Here is a 6,008-nt window from a genome sequence, read left to right as displayed (position 1 = left end):
ATTGCATGACTGAATCTTCGCTGTCTAATGCAAATGTCCTTGAAGGCCACTCATGTTCTGAAGACTTCTGACACAGCCAGACACAGGAGCAGCTCACAATGTATAGGTCTGCAGTCTTGGGCCCAAACGTCTCTCCTTTGCTCCTATGACACTCAGCAGAGTGGGAGTTTTGCCATTCTCTTCAGTGGGAGCGGGACCTGGGCCATAGGGAAAAGGCAGGCTGGAATGATTCATTCCACTGGTTCGGGGGCCAGTTGGAGGCTTTGTTTATCAATTAGAGCCACTGGACAAGTTCTACAGCTGAATGGAGAAAAATATTTATGATTAAATAAGTTCAAGTAACATATTCAATAAAAGTTGTGGCCCTGCATGGCTGTGACAATATGGTAATTTTATGCTATTCCCCAAGTGTACAGCTATAAAAAGATTATTACTTCAGTTTGATATTGATCTGAACTTCAGTTCAGAGTGACATTACATGTCAAAGAAGGGCACCTGAAGTTTTAAAGTTTTCTGAATCATTTATTTTGTAGGTTATATATCTAGCAAAATCTATCTTGGAGAGATTTGAGTTTGAAATTTATTTTCTCCTGAGGAATATCTTTCCATCTAAATAAACATCCTTGACACTTGTTTGCCAAAAATCTTTTTCTTCTTAGAGAAGGGATGCAGCTCCACTTGCATTTTTAACATCCAAATGCAATTTGCCTCCAACAGAGAACACTGTAGATTAGATCATAAAACTGAATAAAGGACTAGACCATAGTGGTGATTCAAATGACTTAAAACTGTACTCTGATGATGAAAGCTGTAAAGTTTGTACTCTATAAAGAATTGATAGCTGTGGGATAAACCAACACCATAAATTAGCTTGTTTTGGTCAGGCGTGGTTAATGTGGCATGTAATGTCTGGGAGTACAAACTGACACCCTGCCACAATTATTCCTCTCACATGTTATTGTTTTTTGTATTGTTGTTTTTTTTGCACTATGCAGGGTTCACATGTTCCAAAAAGTAAAAAGAAAAAAATTTGTTCCAAGTCAAATGAAATATTTTGATCAACATGAAGCAAAATATTTCATGTTGATTTTGAGATTTTTTTTTCACATTTTCAATTTTTAAAAAAAGTAATATTGAAGGAAATTTTGAAAGTAATTTTGAATAAATTAACACTATAATGTTTTATTTTTAAAATGTCAAAAACATTTCAATTCTTTTCAATTTTCAGTAGTCTCTTGTTGGAGTCTGTTTTTGAAGTTTTTTTTGTTGAAGAGTTGCCACTTTTAGGTCTGTAATCGAGTGACCAAAGAGATTGAAGTGTTCTCCAACTGGTTTTTGAATGTTATAATTCTTGACGTCTGATTTGTGTCTATTTATTCTTTTACGTAGAGACTGCCCAGTTTGGCCAATGTACATAGCAGAGGGGCATTGCTGGCATATATTACGTTGGTAGATGTGCAGGTGGACGAGCCTCTGATAGTGTGGCTGATGTGATTAGGCAATTCTTCAACAAAAAAATCTTCAAAAACGGACTCCAACCAGAGACTGTTGAATTGGAATTAATTTACAAACTGGATACAATTAACTTAGGCTTGAATAGAGACTGGGAGTGGATGTGTCATTACACAAAGTAAAACTATTTCCCCATGTTTATTCCTCCCCCCCCCCCCACTGTTCCTCACACGTTCTTGTCAACTGCTGGAAATGGCCCACCTTGATTATCACTACAAAAGGTTTCCCACCCGCCCTCCCGCCACTGCTCTCCTGCTGGTCATAGCTCACCTTACCTGATCACTGTTACAGTGTGTATGGTAACACCCATTGTTTCATGTTCTCTGTATATAGAAAATCTCCCCTCTGTATTTTCCACTGCATGAATCTGATGAAGTGAGCTGTAGCTCACGAAAGCTTATGCTCAAATAAATTTTTTAGTCTCTAAGGTGCCACATATATGTATTGTAATTCCTTGTAGATGTTTAGTTTCTTTCACTCTGTGTTGCTTTGTGTATGTGAACTTGTTCAGACTGACAGTGAAATTAGGGAGACTTTCAAAGGTGCACTGGGAAGTTAGGTACTCACCTGCCATTGAAAGCCAGTGGGAGTTAGGGTTGCCAACTTTGTACTTGCACAAAACCGAGCACCCTTGCCCCGCCCCCTGCCCCTCCCCTCCTCTGAGGCCGTGCCCCTTCTCTGAGGCTCTGCCCCTGCTCACTCCATTCCCCCCTCCCTCTGTCACTCGCTCTCCCCAACCCTCACTCGCTCGCTCATTTTCACTAGGCTGTCTCAGGGGGTTGGGATGCCGGAGGGGGTGAGGGCTCCAGCTTGGGATGCGGGCTCTCGGATGGGGCCAGAAATAAGGAGTTCAGGGTGCAGGAGGGGGCTCTGGGCTGAGGGAGGAGCTGAGGGCTTTGAAGTATGGGAGGGGGCTCTGGGCTGAGGCAAGGGGTTGAGGTGTGGGAGGGGCTGGGCTCTGGGCTGGAGGTGCAGGTTCCAGGATGGGGCCAGAAATGAGGAGTTCACGGGGTGGGAGGGGGCTCCAGCTGGGGTTGTGGGCTCTGGGATGGATCCAGGGATGAGGGATTTGAGGTTGAGGAAGGGACTCTGGGCTGGGGCTCAGGGGTTCAGAGGGCATGAGAGGGCTCAGGGCTAGGGCAGGGGCTTGGGGCACAGGGGTGGGGGGGTGAGAGCTCTGACTAGGTGTGTGGGCTCTGGAGTGGGTCTGGGGATGAGGGGTTTGGGGTGCAGGAGAGGGCTCTGGGCTGGGACTGAGGGATTCGGAGGGTGGGAGGGGGATTAGCGCTGGGGCAGGGGGTTGGGGGACGTGAGGGGTGCAGGCTCCAGGCAGCACTTATCTCAGGCAGTTCCCAGAAGTGGGACATGTCTGGGAATTTACAGCTGGGGCTGTAAATCGCAGCTTGGGTAGCTGTATGTGTGTTAGCTCTGACTGAGCTAGTGCCTAAAAATAGCAGTGTGGTTATCAGGGGGCATGAAGACCTGACTGATTAAGAATTTTTTCATGCTTCTTCGGGGTAGCCAGTGTGGGCTGGTCCAACCCTGACCTCTCAAGAACTTCCTCCCTTTCCTCCTTTCCTCTTTCTATATCTCAAGCCCTCCTCGTGGCTGCTCTAGGAATCAGCATGGCCACACTACCGCATACGTGTCTTGGTCTCACAGCAAAGGCCTTGCACCCAGTACGTGCACTTGCATGCAGGAACTGGGCAGAACTGCCACGCAATAATTACTTTTCCAGACAGCTGGGATTTGAACAGGTGCGTGACCTCCTCCCCACACATGCTGCTCATATTTCCCCTTCTTCCCCCATCTCACGGGCTCTGAACGCAGCACCCTCTGGTTCCCCCTTTTTCCTTGTACCAAGAGGAGTATGCATGGGACATGAATCTCTCAAGGGATGCAGCAAAAAATGTTTGGGAACCTCTGGTTTAACCAAACTCAGATTTCATGGAAGAGAAATAGTAAAACTTGAACAGAGAAACCTTGCTCTGTGTATCTTTCCTGGAAAAAAAGAAAATTAGGGCTGTCCAACGATTAAAAAAATAATCACAATTAATTACGAGATTAAAAATATAGTTGGGATTAATCGCAGTTTTAATTGCACAGTTAAACAATAATAGAATATCAATTTAAATGTATTATAAATATTTTTGGATGTTTTTCTACATTTTCAAAATATTGATTTCAATTACAGCACAGAATACAAAGTTTGCAATGCTCACTTTATATTATTATTTTTTTTACAAATATTTTCACTGTAAAAATGATAATCAAAGGAAATAGTATTTCACCTCCTACAAGTGCCATAGTGCAATCTCTTTATTGTGAAAGTGCAACTTACAAATGTAGAATTATTATATTTTTACATAACTCCACTCAAAAACAGAACAATGTAAAACTTTAGCGCCTACAAGTCCACTCAGTTCTACTTCTTGTTCAGCCAATCGCTAAGACAAACAAGTTTGTTTACATTTACAGGAGATAATGCTGCCCGTTTCATATTTACAATGTCACCTGATAGTGAGAACAGGTGTTTGCATGGCACTGTTATAGCCGACCTTGCATGGTATTTAAGTGCCAAATATGCTAAACATTCGTGTTCCCCTTCATGCTTTGATCACCATACCAGAGGACATGCTTCCATGCTGATGATGGATTCTGCCTGACAATGATCCAAAGCAGTGTGGACCGAAGCACCTTCGTTTTCATCATCTGAGTCAGATGCCACAAACAGAAGGTTGATTTCCTTTATTGGTGGTTTGGGTTCTGTAGTTTCTGTCTCAGAGTGTTGCTCTTTTAAGACTTCTGACAGCATCTTCCACACCTCATCCCTCTCAGATTTTGGAAGGCACTTCGGATTCTTAAACCTTGGGTCGAGTGCTGTAGCTATCCTTAAAAATCTCACATTGGTACTGTCTTTGCATTGTGTCATATCTGCAGTGAGTGTTCTTAAAACAAACATGTGCTGGGTTATCATCCGAGGCTGCCATAACGCAAAATGTATGGCAGAATGTGGGTAAAACCACAGAGCAGGAGACCTACAATTCTCCCCCAAAGAGTTCATTCACAAGCTTGCAGGGCTCAAGTAGTGTTTCTAGCTTTTACAGTTTTTCGAAATCACTTCCTTGTTGCATTGATAGATTAGCTGCTCAAAAGCACAATGTGGCTGTGATAGCAGCTTTATTTCCAAGCAGGCACTGACCCATACTCAGTGTGTACTGGGTTTGAAATGGCCCACATGTTTTCTACATTTTGCCAGCACATTTTCAAAACCACCATCACTGAGTGGATTGCTGCAGACTGTGAGTGATGCACCTCCTGTTAAAAATGCAAACGACTGGCAGCTGCTATCATATTTCATATACTGTCAGTACTCGTTGTTACCTTTTCTTGACTATTTCATGCTTTTGCAACATCCAAGAAATGCTCTGCACATATTTCAGCATAATGTCTCTCTTTCGTATGCATTATTATTAAAAGCAAACAACTGCAGTTTTCATGCAGCATCACTCAGGTGCGTCGTCATACCAAGATAGCTATGATTGCCCATGGCTGTCCAGTGATCACCAGTGAAAGCAACAGGTAGTGCATTTTTCAGAAGCTCCAACTTTGTAGTCTTCTCACGGTGATAAAGGTCGTGCATTCGTGATGCAATGGTTCCTTGGGAGGGCAAGGTGTATGACTGATTGGAAGATGCAATTTGAATAACATCTCTTAGCCCGCTGTCATTTACAATGTTGAATGGTCTGCAGTCCATAGCTATCCACTTTGCTATAGCATTAGTTAAGTTGTACTTTTTTGATCCATGGGCTTGTAGTGATCCTGAACTCTCTAAGTGTACTCTATTGCCGCTGGCAGGATTCATTTGTTGTCAGTGGGTTATCTGTAGCACAAAAACTAGAGGAGAAAGCATGTTTCCAATACCATTGAAGTACTTCAGGTCTGCAGTCTTGAAGTACTTCAGTGGTATTGGAACTCAGCCTTGCAGTAGCTAGAGTTAACTGTCTTTTTATCCAGGGAACCATCTGGAAGTTTTTTAAAAATAAACTTCCCATTCAAAAGACGAACTTTTGCTGCTTTGCTCCATTAACTGAAAGCCCTAAAAAAACCCCAACCAAACAGCTTCATATTGTTCCACGGAACCCAGAGATACCTGAGCAATTGAGACAATTTATAAAACTCCAGTCGAAATTACATTAGCTGAAAGTACAAGACATATAATCACAGTACATGTGACCAAACATCTCTCAATGTCTAGTCTATGAATTATTGAATTAGAAAGAAAGTCTGAACTAAATCGGATGCAGCCCTTCTGATGGTCTAAAGTTCTTCTGTGCTAAAAGCTTATGTAATGAAGTACTCATTGCCAGGCAATATTCGTAAAAGCAAGTGCTTCAGTTGCCCTGAATATTCTTCTTTGCCTGTTTATAGTAAATCAAACTCTTTGGTGGAATAAAAGCTTGAACTCACAATTTATTAGTATTCACTTTGTGCTG

At 42.6% G+C, this 6,008-nt stretch overlaps 1 pseudogene; it reads right to left on the bottom strand.

Annotated features, from left to right (window-relative positions):
- Nucleotides 1-3,937: 3,937 nt before the first annotated feature.
- Nucleotides 3,938-5,599, bottom strand: LOC140913887 (E3 SUMO-protein ligase ZBED1-like; annotated as a pseudogene).
- Between the last annotated feature and the right edge of the window lie 409 nt (nt 5,600-6,008).

Source organism: Lepidochelys kempii, chromosome 6, assembly GCF_965140285.1.
Source record: "Lepidochelys kempii isolate rLepKem1 chromosome 6, rLepKem1.hap1, whole genome shotgun sequence".
Classification (NCBI taxonomy): domain Eukaryota; kingdom Metazoa; phylum Chordata; order Testudines; family Cheloniidae; genus Lepidochelys; species Lepidochelys kempii.
This window is presented reverse-complemented; position numbering and strand designations above follow the sequence as displayed.